The 17,787-nt window shown below is 53.9% G+C and overlaps 1 protein-coding gene across 1 annotated transcript in view; it reads right to left on the bottom strand.

The window, feature by feature from the left end:
* LOC306809474 (ankyrin repeat and fibronectin type-III domain-containing protein 1-like) overlaps nt 1-17,787 on the bottom strand; it is a 183,293-nt gene that overhangs the window by 15,182 nt on the left and 150,324 nt on the right.

The raw sequence follows: 17,787 nt of genomic DNA, 5'->3' as shown, positions 1-17,787 counted from the left end.
TGCTGGCTTGGCACAGCCTCATGTACCCTCCCCACACCCACCCTTCTACAGGAACCCATGTCCTGCACTTGCCACCATCCCTCAGCCTCTTTTGGTATGTTTTCTCAGAGCTGTCATTGCAGCAAAGGGCACTCTCTGGAAGTGAAGTGGGAGCAGGGAGCACTAAGGGCCATTTCTAAGGGCATCTAGACCATGTCAGGGCCTGATGACCCCAGTCTTCTGCTCACCAAGAGATTCAGGCTCTACAGCCACTCGTTACCTTCTCCATCCATTAACTTACAAAATCTTTTCTCCTCTCTGATTATAACACCACAGACTGGTTTGGGTTGGAAGGGACCTTGAAGACCATCTAGTTCCAATGCCCTGCCTTTGGGACATGATTTTGATTCTTATTTTCAGTATCTACAAGTCACAAGCAAAGCTGGTGTCTTTTCTGGGGCCCTCCAGAGTGGAAGCTGTCCCTCTCCCTGCAGCCAGGACCTTCCTGTCTCCATCAAGACCTCATCCCACCAGTCAAAACCCCCTGCTTTGGTGTGAGTGTGGCCTTGCTGCTGTGTGGGGCTTTTGCCCATGAGTCATCCCCTATGGAGTTTCCACTGCATCAAACATCTGATCCCCTTCTTTCTGGAGCTCTGGCACAGTTCCCAGAGAGGAGCACCAGGTCTAAGGAGAATTCAGCATGGCTACACTTCACACAGTTTCTCTCAGTTTTGACTCCATCCCCCTGTGTATAAGGTCAGGTATTTAGGGGCAAGGTCTTCCTCCCTTGCTTTATTGGTTAAATATCAAGTGACAAAGGCATGACATTTGGCTGAAGGTCATGCCCAAACACTTCAGCGAGGCTGTGCCTGTGGTAAGGATGTTTATAAAGCCATAATTGGGAGACAGGATATTAACAACCCCTTGCTCTGCACTCTTTGTCATCCTCATTTCAGATGAGGCACAGTGGGTTGCAGAAGGATTGTAATGATTTTACCTTTTATTACTGTGAAATTTAAGAGTGGAAAATGCTGTGGAGGCTCCTGGCAATCATTCATCTCACCAGCTTCAGCCTGAGCATTTAGAGATCTCCAGCGTGGCCCAAGCCACAGCGTCAAGATGCTGCCCTGGGCTGCTCCAGGAATGGACATTATCTGAACACAGGGCTTCATGGATCAGACACTTAGCACCAAGCACACCAATCAAAGGCCCATTTGCAAAAGCAGACAGGTGTTTTTGTCACTTCAGGTGGCAAAATACCCCTGAGCAGCCATGTGGGAGTGGGTGAGTTTAAGCAGCAGAGTCTTATTGGTTCTGGTGTGGAGGAAGGGATCTGCACCCAGGAACATGTCACCATGCTGGGAGAGACATGCACAATTCAAGGAAGGGCTGGAAGACCAGTCCTGCAGTCTCCAGGACCTGCCTGGCTCTGCAGAGCTCCATGGTGTGCTCCAGGCTCAGAAGTCCCCAGCCTGTGCACACCATGTGTCATCATGGACAGGGAGCAGCTCCTGGCACAGCCTTTCCTGAGAGCTCCTCATGCCAAGGGCTCTCACACAGCACACACAGCTCTGCAGAGGGCAGGGACAGCACCCCAGAAGACACAGGGGCACAACAGCAGCACAGCTCTGCTGTCACTGGTGCCCAGAGATGACAGAAAAGCCACCTGTGACTGAGCAGAGCTGGTCTGGCAGGAAGAGGCAGGAAGGCAGGTCCTGACCCTCAGGTGAAGCCTGAGATGCAAAGCACAGCCTGGCTTTACACGTAGGATAGAGAACTCTCTCAAGAGGTTCTCCAGCAGAACCCTGCCCTTTCTCTTGTGTTTTCCCTGCTGCCCAAGTTCTTCTCTCTCCTCTCCACCTCCAGCTGCTGCTCAGAGGTGAAGGTGGCTCTTTCAGCAGGCTCATCAACAAGATGTGGAAATTCCACTGCAGCTCCCCTTCTTCAAAGGAGACAACAATGCTCTCCCACACAGAATGCTCTTCCCTCTTCAGAAGCTGGAGCAGACCATGTTGTAACAGATCCATGCTCCATTCGTGCCTGCAGAATCAGGGTTTAAAATGGAGTGGTGCTTTGGAGAGAAAGTCCTTTGTTCTGCCAATTAAAATACACAACAAATGACCCAGTGCAGGCAGACTGCACAGCTGGGAGGAAGCTCTCTCAGAGATGGCAGAAGCAGAGAGAGGGAGAAATTTCTCACTGTATTCCCTTCTCTGATTTGCTTTTAATGAGAAGTAAAGAGATGGAAATTATTCAGTGCTCAGGAGTGAACATCTATGTACATTAAACCAGCTGCCCCCAAGATAAAAGAGTTTCCTGCCCTGTGGTTATGAGTCATCTGGACTCAGTGAAATGGTCTTGATTTATCTAGAGCTAAACTTTGCCCTGGAGCAACTGATAGCTGAAAACAACACCTACAGATGTCCTGCCCTCAGGGGCTGACCAGCCAACACCAGCTCACCCACAGCAAAGCTCCATCCTGCAGGGAGGTGTGGGAGGACATCCCACCTCCTCTGCCTGAAGAGTTTCAGTGTAGCCAAACTAAATTTATCCCAGCCACAATTGGTTCTTGCTGCTAATTATTGTGCTGCAGTTTGCAAGGATGGGACGAGTGCTTTGCCTGCCCCAGCAGTTCAGCTCTCAGGCCATGGGGGATCTGTTTGTGACCATCAGGGAGGTGATGTGGACATCAGGCTGGCAGTGCCATAAACCCACACAAATAAACTACATCACCCTCTTCATGGAAGAGGCTGAGGGTCTGTGGAAGGGTGAGCTGGGACTGGTCAGATCTGCCTGGGTCAAAGCTCTAGGCCTCCCATAACAAGGAAAGCCTTGAAGGGGCTGGAGCATGTCCAGGGAAGGAACAGAGCAGAGGAAGGGGCTGGAGCACCAGGAGATGCTGAGAGAGCTGGGAAGGGGGCTCAGCCTGGAGAGAAGGAGGCTCAGGGGGAACCTTCTGGCTCTGCACAACCCCTGACAGGAGGGGACAGCCGAGGGTGGGGGGGGGGTCAGGCTCTGCTCCAGGGAACAGGGATGGGATGAGAGGAACAGCCTCAGTTGTGTCAGGGAGGTTTAGATTGGGTACTGAGGAAATTTCACCCCTCAAAGGGTGGTCAGGCACTGGCACAGCTATCCAGGGCAATGGCGAAGTCACCATCTCTTGAGGGATTTAAAAGCCATGTGGATGTGGCACTTGGGACATTATTTAGTGGTGGCCCTTGCAGTGCTGGGTTAATTGTTGGATTTAATGATCTTAAATGTTTTTTTCCAACCTTAGTGATTCTAACTATGATTCTGTCTCAGGAACCAATGCAATAGAGGTGGGTTGTTTTTTTTTTTAAAGCACAGGAGGATGATGAGCATAAGGCACATTCATTTTTTTCCCTTCAGCATCAACACAAACAAATCCCACTGGGTAGTTTATAATGTGTTTATGGATATTCGGAATGTTAATGTTTGCAACACTGCAGATCTTGGCCTAGTAAAAAGTGTTAATAATTGTTGCAATTCCTTGATTTTAAGGGCATTTTGTTTGAAGGGCTTAGCCCCTCTGAATCTACCAGCTGAGAAGCAGCTCCTGACAGACCAGGGCTGCTGTGCCCATCACAGAGCCCGAGACCCACCCCCGGCCCAGAGGGTATCTGGGAATGGCCAAAACCCGCCAACAGGTCAGAGACCAGACATAAAGCAAGAAATTTTGTTACCATGAGAGTGGGCAGGCCCTGGCACAGGGTGCCCAGAGCAGCTGTGGCTGCCCCTGGATCCCTGGCAGTCCCAAGGCCAGGCTGGATGGGGCTGGGAGCAGCCTGGGACAGTGGGAGGGTGTCCCCTGGGGTCAGTGAGCATGGCTGTCACTCCAGGGGGCTGCTCCCACCATTCTCAGCCTGATGCGCAAACAAGGAAGCAGCAGGGCTCCATGTATGAGAAAAAAGGGAGGCCTGGAGGATGGGTGATGAGAGGTGTTGATGGCTATCAAAGGACAAGGGGTGGTACTGGGAGCAGAAGAGGATTGTGATCAGATTTGCTGAAGCTTAGCAGGCACGTGATTCAGTGGTGCATTAGCACAGATGCCAGGGATGCTCCCCTGAACCATTCCCCAAGGCTGGAGCCCCCTGCTCTGGAGCCAGGCTGGGAGAGCTGGGGGTGCCCACCTGGAGAAGATAAGCTCCAGGGACACCTCAAGAGCCCCTTCCACGGCATAAAGGGGCTCCAGGAGAGCTGGAGAGGGACTGGGGACAAGGGATGGAGGGACAGGACATAGGGAATGGCTCCCACTGCACAGGGCAGGGCTGGATGGATATTTGGCAGAATTGTTCCCTGGAGGGTGGTCAGGCCCTGGCACAGGGTGTCCAGAGCAGCTGTGGCTGCCCCTGGATCCCTGGCAGTTGCCCATGCCAGGCTGGATGGGGCTGGATCAGCCTGGACAGTGGAAGGTGTCCCTGCCCATGTCAGGGGTGTAGTTGGGTGGGCTTTAGGGTTCCTTCCAACCTGAGCTGTTCCATGACTATAATCCTATGAAAGCAAGTGGCAAGATCAACACACAGGTGTTTCCTGAGTGAAAAAATCTGAGTGTGAGAGGTCTCTCCACACCTGAATATACTTGACCCAAGTCCAGGGACATGCTCACCCCCCTGCAGCAGGAACTCACAACTATGGTCATGGACAGACACCAACACTCAACAGCAGAGACCAACACTGAGCAGCTCCTCTACAGCCACGGGGATAGGAAAAATAAATGCACATTTGACATGAAGAGGAGCTGCTGATGCATTTGCATTTTCCACTCTTTTTGCCCAAGCATAAGCAATTTTTCATGACTGGCAAAATAGAGGCTGGATTAAAAATGGAACATGAGTAGCAGAGCCCTTCCAAAGAGTGGGATTTCATAACCCACCACAAAGCATGCTCAGGACTAGGACCAAATGCCATGGTCAGCATCCCTGCAAGGCAATAGGACTCATGGAGCAGCAGGCACAGCAGTTACCCTCCTGGGCTGTGCAGACCACCAAGGCATTTAGGTGCAGTGCAGTGACCTGGCCATGCAGACATGGAGCAATACACTCCTGCTCCATGGAAACATCTGTGTGCCTAGAAAACGCACTTGCTTATTGAAACCTGGCTCCAGGGAAAGGCACCAAAGCAGACTTTGTTTGTTTGTTTGTTGTTTCCTCCAGCTTTTCTCTTTTCTCCTCACTTGGCAAACCTGCTGGGTTTGTTTTGAGTGGAGCTGAAGCGAGCATGCCTCTTTGTTTAGCAATAACAACTAACTTATATAGATGCTGCTCCTGCCAGGACATTTTTACTGGTGCCCCAGAAGCCCAGTGCTATTAGATCCCAATGCTCAGAGGAGCTCAGGCCCTGTCAGTGCAGAGCTGCCTGAACAGCCTGCTCTCCCCATGCCAGGCACACTGTGTTGTGTCTGTGCTGCCTGAGGAGCTCATGGCCTGTGGCAGCAGAGAACATCCCCTGGACACAGAGCCCACCCTGGTGCAGCACAGTCTGAAATGGAGCTGACTCCCAGCAGCTCAGTGCCCACAAGAAATCCATATCCTGGGTGAGACTGCAATACCCAGCAGTGCCCAGCACCCTGCAGCTCTCCAGAGGATGAAAAGGAGTATTCCCCCTTGGAGCACTTCCCCTCTCAGCACTCCCATCCAGGCTACTCCCCAAATCAGAAGGGTTTTGCACCCTTTGGGGAGCAAGGCAAGGATCCCCCCCCATTCCCCCTCCTGGGTCCAGTCCTTACCCAGCTATGGCAGAAGGGACTCACACAGGCTGGACACATGAGATCCCACACCACAGGGCCAGCTGGGGTCAGCAGTGTCCGCCTGAGGCACAGCCATGTCCCCTGGCACAGCACAAAAGAGCCTGCCCAAGAGCCTCACCCCCACTGCATCTCCCTCTTAAATCACAGGCTGGATTTGGGAAAGACGGAGACTTCAGGACTCCGAGAGAAGGTCAGAGCCAACCAAGTAGATCACTTGCTGACAGTGTCCCATAAAACACCCCACTGCTGCAGGCCCAGCAGTGCCTTTGGGGAGGAAGGGACCAGAGATGCTTGAGCAAACTCTGCTGCAACACAACAATGCTGCCACTTCTTGCTTTTCTTTATTTTTTTAATTGGACCTCCTGATCACTGCTTAAAAGTGAGACCAGAAGGATCTTGTGTTTCAATACCCATTGAAATGTACCCCAAATCACTTTCACTTGCAGTGTCCCTGTGACATCTGCCATCATGGACAGGACTGCTGCCAGGTGAGTGCTGCCATCACAAAGTGCCACTGTCCCATGCATGGGCACCCCCTGCACCCCCAGCTCAGGCAGCACTGCCAGGGCATGGGGGCACCTCTCCCTGGGACTGTGCTCAGGGACATGGCACAGTGACTGCCTCACCAGCCCAGGCAACAACAGCAGCCCATGAGCACCACCTTGGGCTGCAGGGAACGGGCACCAATGGGCACAGTCTGGCTCTTGGCATCCTAGCCTGGCTCCAGGCACCCCAAACCATCCCTCGAGGGAGGAGATTCAGCATTTCAGTCTCCATCCACAGATCTGTGTCAGGAAGGAGATGCTGGAAGCTTCTATACCCAGTCCACTCTACTGATTTTACTGTTTTCACAAGGATTCACCTCAGCAGAGCTCCTGTATGGCCTGCCCAGAGGTTCTTACCTAGAAAATCCACAGAAAATTCACTTTTCTGCTTCTGCACTGCCAAACTTCTGTGGGGATGGAGCTGAGTGGGTCTGTCATTACGGACTGAGGGCATCTCTGGCTGGAGGGGCTCAGGGGCTGCAGCTCGGGATGCAGCATCCCCGTGTGACCCACCCGTGTCCCTGGGGCCCCTCCCAGTGCCAAAAGCGGTGCCTGCCCACCGGCACAGCACCGGGCATGGCTTAGGCGGGCTTCCAGCTCCCAGCCAGGGCAAACCTTCCTCGCTGCCTCGCCACAAAGCCAGCCTTTAATTGCCGCTTGACATTAAGTATCTGAGCAAGGAAGTCTTGGGTAAATGTTCTTGCTATGGGAACACACAGTGCTGAGTCTCTTTAATTACATTGTTTTTGTTTGGCTTTTTTTATTAGTTGTGCTGCGGCTTCCCCTCCCTGACAGGCCGGCGAGGCTCACGCTAAATAAGGCCGGGTTTAAAGTCCGCCGTGAAACCCGAACCGCGGCACCAGACTGGCTGGACGCGGTGCAAGCCAGGGTTACGCGGGACACGCATTCCAGCCGCCGGTCCCCCCGCCCTGCTCACACATCGGAGCTCTCTGGAACAGCCACACGCTCCAAACCACCTCTACAGCTTCCTCTTCCTCGCCCTGTGAAATCCTCCTGTGAACAGCCCAGTCCTGGGCCCCATTTCTGTCGTGCTCATCACTTCCACGCTGGCCCACATCTCCATGGCACCCATCGAGCCTGCGTCCATCCCACCCATAACTTCTGCGTCCTCCCCATCCCAAACTGCCCTGCCCCACACCTGCTCAGCCCACCCCCGGCTGCCCCCCAGGGCCAAAGAGCCTTCTTCCCACTGGCCACACTGCTTTCATCTTCCTCTGCCCTCCTTGTTATTTTAAAGGCATTCCAGAGGATGCTGTCAGGCTTGGATGTGGTTTGGTTGGGTTGTTTGTTTTCGTACTGGAGGTTTTATGATCGCATTGGGAACAAGCCCTAATTGAGCTGCAATTCGAATTGCAGTCCGTGGGTATTTGTTTCATTTTTGGAAGGGCTCAAACGGCTGTGCAGCTTAGGCTGGAGAATGCATTTGGTTTTAACTGGAACCTGATGGAGACAGGACAGAGCAGGACAGGCTGCCCTGAGTCATGATCAAAGTTCCTGGGGAAGTCCAGTGTGGTCAGGGTACCCACGACGCAACAGGCAGTGTTGGTTGTGATCACAGCCCTGTGACCACCCAAAATCCCTGGCACCGGCAGGGAGGAGGCAGAAAGAGCCAGAACTCTGGTGCCAAGAGCCGAGCACACAGCCCTGGGGCCAGGCTTGGTGGAAGCTTGCAGCTACCCTGCAAACCCCTGTCCCCTGTGAACCCCTGTCCCCTGCAAATCCATGTTCTACAAATATCTGTGCCCAGCAAATCCCTGCACTTTGTAAACCCCTATTTCTTGCAAACTTCTGCAGGGGTTTGTGACCTTGTGCTTGCCTGGCCCCCTAAGAAAAGGAGCCCAGCACCCCAGAGGGAGCTCAGCACCACTGCTGACTGCTCCTTGCTGAGTCAGGAGCTGCTCCAGACTGGAGCTGCTCTCAGGGAACAGGCAGCAAGAAGGGACAGGACCTAAAAGTCAATGCCCAGACTGCCCCTCATGGGAACTGTGTGGTGTCACCTTCCACTGACCATGTCCCACACTCACATGTGTTCAGCCCCACACCCAAATGCACCTGATGCTTCCAGCACCAGCAATCAGCCAGACCTTCCCAGGTAGGGATGGGTGGACAGGCAGACAGAGGGAACAGAGAGCACCAGCTCTGCTCCACTCCTGTCCTGCCAGGATCTCACAAGCCCAGGTCAGCAGAGCTCTCTGAGATACCTCCAAGCCACTGGAGGTCAAACAAGACTTCAGCATGGGGAAGCAGATGAGCCGTGGGCACTCGCTGCCCCTCTGTCAGGAGGAAACCCTATCCCGCCGGATCTGCCACAGCTACATGAGAGCAAACCCTGCTCCAGGGGATCAAATGCAGGAGCTGAGTCATACCACAACTGAAATCAAAGATCACTGAAGGCAAAGGAAGGGAGAAAAAGTATCCCTGTGGGTTCACATGGACCCACTTTGGATCCAACAGGAGCAGGAGGGAAATGCTCAGCACAGAGATGCCCAGGGCACAGCTGGCATACCGGGAGGAGTGAGAAGGGATGCAAAGTCACACGCACCCAAGCCTAGTCCTGTCCCCTTCCTTGGGTCCTGACACACACTTCAGAGGAGGAAGCAGGGCAGGGCACTGGCAGAGCCCATGGGCCAGTGGCTGTTGCAATGGCAGAGGGAAGGGGGCTAGGATGGCAGTGTCCCAGCTGCTGTGAGGGCTGCTGCCATGTACCTGCACCCCACCAAGACACCTGGCACCTTCCAAGAGCCAGGAAGAAGCACTCACCTGTGTGTGTCCAAGCTTGAGATTGTGCCAGAGGGACATCATGGGTTTTGTCAAAGTCTCACTCCAGGGTAAGGTTCCACTGTCTCCTCACTCTCCTGACACCACCAGGGCTCTCCCTCCAAGTTTGGCTCCTCCACATGGCTGTACCTTTCCCTGGCATGGTGGGGTCCACACTCAGAGCCCCCACTACAGTTCAAAGACCGGGTCAGCTCCTGGTTCTGCTGGAAACAGGGCTCCAGAGAGCCCCATCACCACTGCCTTGCCCCAGGTCTGAGGCTGGCCTGGCACGGGGACACAGCTCTGCATGCTGGGGGCTGAGACCTGCAGACTCATCACAGCAGTGAGAGGCAATCCAGCTGCACCCAGCCCTGCAGAGAACCAAATCCTTTAACCTCCTGCGCCACCTGGCGCCCCCAGCAAGGACGTGCCACCAGGATGTGCCACCTGGCGGGAGCCACCTCTTCCCAGAGCCACCAAACGATACAAAAATGGCCCAAGAAGGTCTTCTGGAGGTCCCCTGAGCTCGCTCCCCCACGCCTATGGCCAAGCTCCATCCTCAGCCACCTACATCCCACCTGTACTTCCCAGTCCTCCAACCCATCACCGGGATGTTTCTTCTGGTGGAAACCCACCTCCATTCCATTGTCCCACACAAGACATCCAGTGGGATGGGACCAGCACTCTGATGGAAACCAGGCTGAAAGGCTTCCAGAGCTGCACCCAAAGGGGTTACAAAAGGGAGCCCGCAGCCATTGATCTCGGCGGGGAGGAGGAGACATGGGCCAAGTGACAATGGAAGAGCAGACAAACGCACACAGCCGGCTCCAGAGCTGCTGCCCAGCTGGTAAATGTTACTGGGGCCAGAGCCCGATTCCCGCTGGAAGGCGCCCAGCAGGAGCCAGCAGCAGCTGAGCACGCCAGCCCTGCCCACAGACTGTCCTGGCACGGCTACCAAGGACAGACACCCCAGATCTGCCATCCCCAGCCTGGCAAACCCCTGCCTGGCACAGCTTCGTGCCGGGATTTGCTCCCGGCTTGCTCCGGATCAGCTCCCTGCCCAACCCACCGGGACCTTCTCTGCCCACCCCACCACACTGCCCTGGGGCTGCTCTCATGCCAGCACCACCCAGCTCCTGAGCTACACCACAGGGGCTGGGCCACTGCCACACAGCTACAACAGCATCTCCATGGAGTCAGGGTCCAAAGCCTGCAGCCCAAGAGGAGAAGACAGTTGTTTGGGTTTTTTTCCACCATTTTGCTAGAAAACACCCTACGAGGGCCCAAGCACTCTTGTAACCACACTAACAGGGGACAGTAACCACCAGCAGGGCCTCCTCCCAGCTGGGGCTTGCATGCTCCTTCATCAGACCAGAGATTTCCCAGCTCATGTGTCATTCCTCTCTCTGCAGAAAGCTCTGAGGTACCTTCAAGTACAGAAACTCCAGCTGAAGATAAGGGAGTCTGTGGAGGAATTTCCAAAGCCCCCAGGATAGCAATTAGAAAAAGTTTCCACTCATATAAAAGAGCAACTTTTAAAACCATAGGGAGCACCAGGTCAAACCTCTAGCTACCAGGACCAGCTCAGCCTGGACTTGATGGCCTTGAAGGTCTTTCCCAGCTGTAACAATCCTGTGATTCTGTTCCTCTGTGCACAGGTGTGATGCTGCTGAGCTCACCCATGGGACAGGCAGGTCTACAGGTCTCACCTGACAGGAGGCTTCCTCAGCATCTCCTCCCCTCACAAGGCACTCCCCAAGCTGGCCTGAGCTCTGCTCCTTCTCTCTGCTGAGGGTGAGAGGCAGGTGATACCCACAGTGAGTGCCATGCATGGGAAATGGGCACAGGGACAACACTGGTTTGGGTAAACTGCTTTTGAGACTTGTTACTGGGAAACAGCTCCTCCAGCCACCACTCCTGACCTGGACTTGTGTGGGCAAGGAGGTGTCCCCAGAGAAAGGGACAGGAGGACACAGAGTGGCCAGAGTCCCTTTGCAAATGGGGACACCAGCAGCTGGCCCCTGAGGAGCTCCTCCAGGCATGCCCAGCCATGCTTTCCAGTAGCTAACAATCTGACCAAATCCATGTTGATCTCCAGCAGGAATGCATCATCTCTGCCAAATTTCACGTCTCTTTTTCAAAGAGTGGAGACACCAGAAGTCCTCAAACAAAGACACAGGAGGAAAAAAAAAAGAAGAAATTGGCTAAGCTACCTTTTTCCCCAACCTTCTGCTGAAAAATGGGATAAATAGAGAGGAAAAAAAAATGAGAAAGTTCAGCCTGAGGCAGAAAAGCATGGAACAATCCAGCCCAAACAGTTAAAGCCTGGCAAAGGTTAAAGCAAACAAATTTCCACTGGGAAGTGCTGTAGAGCCCTACCAAGGGTGAGCTTGCCCCTCCATGCAGCTCACAGGGTTGACTCCCTGCAGCTCAAAAGAACAAGGAGCCAATGGCTGCAGGTGGCCCTGGAGATGGGAGGTGCAGGGGGGCGAGAGGAGACAGCACCTCCCAGATCTCTCAAAGCCTTGGGACATACCTGCTCACACAGTTACACCAAGCAGGACCTTTGAGGCCAGCTTGGGCCCCTCCAAGAGGCTGGCAAACATCTCCAGAGCTGGTGGCCCCAACCATGGGGGTGCTGCTGCCTCCTTCCTGCCCCTCCTCATCCCCTGAGCAGTGAGGTGAGGGGTGGGGACACCCTCAGACACCCAGCTCTTCCCACCATGGTCCTCACTGCTTTTCACACGTGCTGCAGGAGTTTCCTCAGGGCCAGGCTGCTCATGGATCTGGGAAAGCCCTGACTGGCCTAGGGTGCCAGAGCTTGTCCTGTGCTCACACGGGTGGCTCATGCTGCAATCACACTCTCCCCCCACTAGCCCAACAAGCTCTCAGCCCTGAGGGATTCCCTTGCTCCATTACCTCAATTTTTCTGAATGCAGACAAGGGAGGTAGCAAGACTGATCTCCAGGTAAAGTGTGGGAGCATCATGGGGAGGGGGATTTAACTCTCTCACATGCCACCTGGGTGACCCTGAGCAGGCCACTAAGGCCCCGGTGCTGTGATTGGGTGCCCACCATCCCCTGGGATGAGGGAGAGCAAAAGTTACAACAGCACAGTCCCAGTGTAACACAGGAACAGCTCCACCTGTCTGCTGGTGCTCCTGCCTGGACACCAACAATTACAGAATCCTGAAGCTGCCAGAGCTGGAAGGGACCCACAAAGGTCACAAGTCCAACTCTTGTACCTGCACAGACACTCTCACAATCCCATCCTGTGCCTGAGATCATTGTCCAGACACTCCTGGAGCTCTGGCAGCCTCAGGGCTGTGCCCATTCCCTGGGGAGCCTGGGCAGTGCCAGCACCCTCTGGGGAAGAACCTTGGTGAGAGATCCAGCCTAACCCTGCTCTGGCACAGCTCCAGCCCTTCCCTGGTCCTGCCCCTGGTCACAGAGAGCAGAGGTTGAAGCTGCCCCTGTCCTTCAGAAGGATGAGGTGATCATGCTGGTGCACGAGGAAGGCAGCCTTGGGTCCCTGGATCCTGACCTGACTGCATCATCAGCAAAGAAAACAGCCAAAGAAACTTCGAGTTCATGGGAAGTTCACCCGGCTGAGCTCTGCTCCACAAGCAAAACTTTCCTGCCTGCCACGAGCCTTCCAGAGCTCATGACCGGGGCAGAGCAGGGCCAGGACTGTGCAGGGAGGATGGGATCTCCTAGCAGAATGCAGCTTCCACTTGCAGACATCAGGCAGCAGTTCCAGCTCCCGGCTCCCAGAGCTCCAGGAGTGTGCTCTCTGCTGAGACCCCAGCTGGACAGCAGCAGGACACCAGGCACAGACAGCAGGCTCAGGGAAAGCAGGAGCACACAGGATGCCACAGGAGCTGATCTGTGTGGGATTTCAGGCCACAGGAGCTGATCTGTGTGGGATTTCAGGGCACAGGAAACCCAGCCCAGCTCGTCTGCCTGCCCAGACCCGTGGGCACAGCAGGGCTTGGCTCTGCAGCCTGGCTTGTGCAGGGGGGATGAGCAGGAGGGTGGGGGCACAGGCAGGGACAATGCACGTCAGAGCTCAAAGAAGCTGCACCAGCAAACCCTTGCCTTTGCCTGGTCCCACTTCCCAAGGAGATCCAGAGGCAGAGCAGTCTGCTGTGGGGGGAACCACAACCCAGCCCAGCCTCAGCAGGTGCCTCTGCACTTGGGGCTGGTCCCTGGCATGGGGCAGTAGGGACTGATCCCCAGGAGTCTCTGATGGGTCACTCCTTCAGGACTTGTGTCCTCTGACACAGGCCAGGCTTGCAGAGGTTGGTGGCTCCAGCACACAGGGAGAGTGAGCACAGTGACATTTAAACCCAAAAGAATCTGGGTTACCTACCTGCATCCCCCCAGATTACCTTTGGTCCTGTCACTGCCTCTGACCATAGTAACTGCCCTCTCCTCCCCAGTGAAGATGCTTAGGAATGAGAACACTGCTTGGGAATGAAAAAAAAAAAAGACACTTTTTTTAGACCCTGTTTCCTGGGCAGAAGTTTGAGCCTCTCTGGACACCACTTCCAGTACACAAATCCTGACTCTGGTGGTCTTAGCTACAGTGCCAGCACAAGCTGATGTACAAAGACTACCAGGAAAACTTGGCCTGCCAGTCTGGAGCTCAGAGCATGCCCACAAGTCAGGTCTGAGGGACGGCCAGCGCCAGCTGCCAGGTGTGCTAGAGCAACAGCAGCTCCTTCACCAACAGTATCACAGAATCCTGGATCCTGGAATGGTTTGGATTGGAAAGGACCTGAAAGATCATCTTGTTCCAGTCCCTCTCCATGAGCAGGAATGCCTGAAAAGGGAGGTCAGCATTGCCATGCTTCTTTTAAGGGGAGAGAAGCTGAGGGGCAAGGAGGGCCAGCTCTTGTCCTCAGCTGCTCAGTGGGCCAGGAGAAGCCACAGGTACCACAAGTACCCCAGTGCTCTTGGCAGTGGGTGAAGCTCAGAATCTCTGGTAAGTCAGTTTGGGTTCTGACCTTAAATGTGGAGTCTGGGGGTGGAGAGGAGAAAAGACCAGGGGAAGAGTAACCATGGTGCCAGGTCATCCTGCAGTCCCTGCCCTCCCAGGGCCCTCAACAACCCCCCACTAGGAAACCTGCAGGGTTTGTATGGAGACCACATAGCCAGAATCCCACCCAAAGTGACTGTGGCTCCTTTTGGGGCATGGGCCAGAGCCCATCCTGACAACACCAAGAAGAGATGTTCCTCAGAGCTCTGCTCACCTCAGCAGCTGTTCTGCAGCCATGCTTAACAAACCCTATGTAATGTCACATGTTCATTTTTCAAAGCTCACGAAAACCAGCTTTTTACAGCAAATCAAGAACTCAGCACTAGAAAGATGCAGACTTGCTGGAGAGATTCCAGAGGAGGCCATGAAGGCTCCAAGGGCTGAAGCCCCTCTGCCCTGGAGACTGAGAGAGCTGGGAGCATTTAGCCTGGAGAAGACTCCTTGGAGACCTCTGCTGCAGAGGCAATTTTTGGAAGGGCAGGCAGTGATAGGACAAGGAAGAATGGCTTTAGGCTGAAGGAGGGCAAATTTAGATTGGGTATTGGGAGGAATTTCTTCCCTGCAATGGAGGGCTTGGCACAGGGTGCCCAGAGAAGCTGTGGCTGTCCCTGGATCATTGGAAGTGTCCAAGGCCAGGCTGGATGGGGCTTGGAGTAACCTGGGATAGTGGAAGGTGTCCCTGCCCATGGCCAGGGGTGGAATGAGGTTATCTTGAAGGCCCCTTCCAACTCAAACCATTCCATGATTTTATGACTGAATGCTAAGGAGAGCTCTCCAGGGAAGGGATGGGCAAAATAAAGCCCACTCCATGATTCTGTCATTGTATGAAAACATTAGTAAGAACCTTGCCCTGACTACCCTGGCAGGCCCTGTTGGGACACTGCTTGGATGGAAACCAGACTCTGAACAGACCTGGAGGGGGCTTAGGTGAGCCTCGGCACTGTGGGCAGGGTGAAGAGCAAATGCAGGTTCTCAGGATGACACTGGCAGCTGCTGCCAAGTGCACAGTTCCACTCTGGACACAGCCAAGCATGAACCCTGCCTTTTCCTGGCCTGAAATCTATCAGATCTGCACTAGCTGGCATTGCCTGCGTGGAAAATTCTCATCCACACTGCCCAACAGTTCCTTGTGGTAGAAGATCTTCATCCCTGTCTAACCTTCCCTGTTACCAGAAAAATAAAGGCAGCAAAGGCAATGTGAGATAGAGAGGAATGTCCCTAGGGAGGGAACTACTGGGGTAGATGGATGAATAGTTTCAGGAGAAAGGGAGGAAATGTGGTAGTCAGGAATGGAAGGGAACATAACTTTCCTGACCTCCACCAGGCATAAGGCACAGCAGATGTGGAGGCCACTTGGGCTCCCAGCTTCCCTGAAAAGATGCAGCCCACACAGAAAGGGTGAGTGTGAGGAATGGGGAAGAGTCAGTGCTCAGTAAGACTCCATCAAAGGTGGAAAGAGGTCCCAGCACATCCAAGGACATGGTCCTCCTTGTCCCAGTGTCCTGGGCTAACTCCTCCCTCCCATTTGGCCTCCCCAGAGAGTGCTGCCCATCCTGCCAGCATCCAAGCCAGGAGATCCAGTATCAACCTGGCACTGTGAGACACTCTCCAGGAAGATAAACAGGAGACTGCTGAAGCCCTGGCAGGCAGAATTGTCTCTGCCAGAGGAAACTATCCAAGAGCAGAGGAAACCTGCCCAACAGTGACTGCCACTGCTGAAAGGGACAAGGAAGGATTAGAAGTACTGGAATACCTTGGAAGTGCCAGTTGTCAGGAATATCTGTATATGTCCATGTTTCTGTGTTTCCTAACCCAGTGTCTCCAGAAGCATCAGCAGCAGAACCAGAGATTCCTTCTGCTGCCAGGGATGGAGGGAGTGCAGCCTGGCATTCCAGAATGGGAGTGAGCTGCTGCCCTTGCTGGAGCCACAATGCTCTTCTCCAAGCCCAAACTGGCTCATGGAGAAGTTAAGTCCATGGCTGGAGAGCTCAACACCTGACCAGTAGCAGGAAACTAAGACTATTATGGACATTCCCATTAAAAGAAACATACTGAGATAATTTTGTGTGCTGGATAAGGGGACTGGGAGAGCAGAGACCTTCCAAATCCAGCACATTGTCACTATGCAGTGATGAATAAAGGGGGAGGCTTCACACCAAAAGGTTTAGGCTGGGTATTGAGAAGGAATTGTTCCCTGAGAGGGTGGGCAGGCCCTGGCACAGGGTGCCCAGAGAAGCTGTTGCTGTCCCTGGCAGTGTCCAAGGCCAGACTGGATGGGGCTTGGAGCAACCTGGGACAGTGGAATGTTCCCTGCCATGGCAGGGGATGGAACAAGATGAGCTTTAAGGTCTGTTCAAACCTAGACCTTCCTATGATTCCATGGGAATACCAGGTGGTGTGGAAAGGTTTGACTTGCACTGAGATTTAGATACCCATGAGGTTTCCCTTTCACACCAAGGATTGTGACATCTCTGCAATTTTCCCAGTATATCCATGTGGTTTGGGTTGCCTACTGTGGAAATCCACTGGCATCTCCCAGGCAGAGGTGTGTACATGGAGAAGACCCAGTGGAGATCCTGCAGAGCATTCTCCACACTCTTCAGCAGGGACCAAGCATTCATCTTGCTTTGCAGATCCTGGCCATGGGAAATGGCAGAGGGATGATGACAATAAAACAAAACAAATCAGGCAATTGAGCTATTTGAGAGAAATTAAAGTGTGCTGAGAGTAATGGACTGAGAAATAATCTTATTGGAGGTATCAGCTACCAGCAGAGGGAAGCGGCCAGAGCACCAAATCAGCACAATATTTTATATTTGTCTTTTAAGTGTTATTTGTTGCCTGTGCTCTCAGAGAGGAAGGGATCTGGCTGAGGGCTCAGGTCCCAGACAGGGAGAACCTGGACATCAGTCTTCTCTGAATATTTTCCTTCTGTTGCTTCCCCAGAGGGCTCAATTTCTCCCACTGCAGTGACAAGAGAAACAAATGAAGATGAGAGTGCTGGACCTGCTGGAGCCTGCAGCAGCACAGAGAGGGTCCAGGCCTCACTCTGCTCTCCAGTCTCACTGTAATCACAAGCTGAGCTGCCTCTCCTGAGAAGAGGGGAAAAACTGGGCTCCCAGGGCTTGTGGCATCAGGAGGGGAGGTACAAAATCTCTTTTTTCCTCTGCACCCATAGGTCAGGATGCTCCCAGCTGGCAGCATCAGGCAGCAGAAGCAGAGCTTCAGGACCCTGGCTCCTCTGCCAAAGCTGCCCCTGAGCTAAGGACTGGCTGTAACACCATGTCAGTCCCACTCTGCCTGCCTGCAGGCAACTCAGAAAATGAGGATAAAAAGTGATCATTCACAAGTGCATTATTCCTTTACAAAGCTTTCCTGAGATTAACCCGACTTTCAGGGAGATGTTTGGAGAGCTCACTCCTCCCCGTGCCCATCAGCATGTCCCTCACAGTCATTGTTAAATCACTGTCCCTGCACTCTGGGGAGGGGGTGTGAGCCCCTGCTCTCCAGTACATCCAGAGGCACTGGCCATGGCCATTCCCAGGCTGCTGGGGACACCACCAAGCTCTTGAACCGCACTGCCTCACGTGTATCCAACACCAGGAGCTCTGGGGCTCTCTGGCACCCACCTCACTGGCACAGCTGGGGATGGCAGCACCCGGACAACGGCAGAGCCCC

This window comes from Erithacus rubecula (genome assembly GCF_903797595.1).
Source record: "Erithacus rubecula genome assembly, chromosome: 17".
Classification (NCBI taxonomy): Eukaryota; Metazoa; Chordata; class Aves; order Passeriformes; family Muscicapidae; genus Erithacus; species Erithacus rubecula.
Note: the sequence above shows the minus strand (reverse complement) of the source record. Positions and strands in the feature narration are given on the sequence as shown.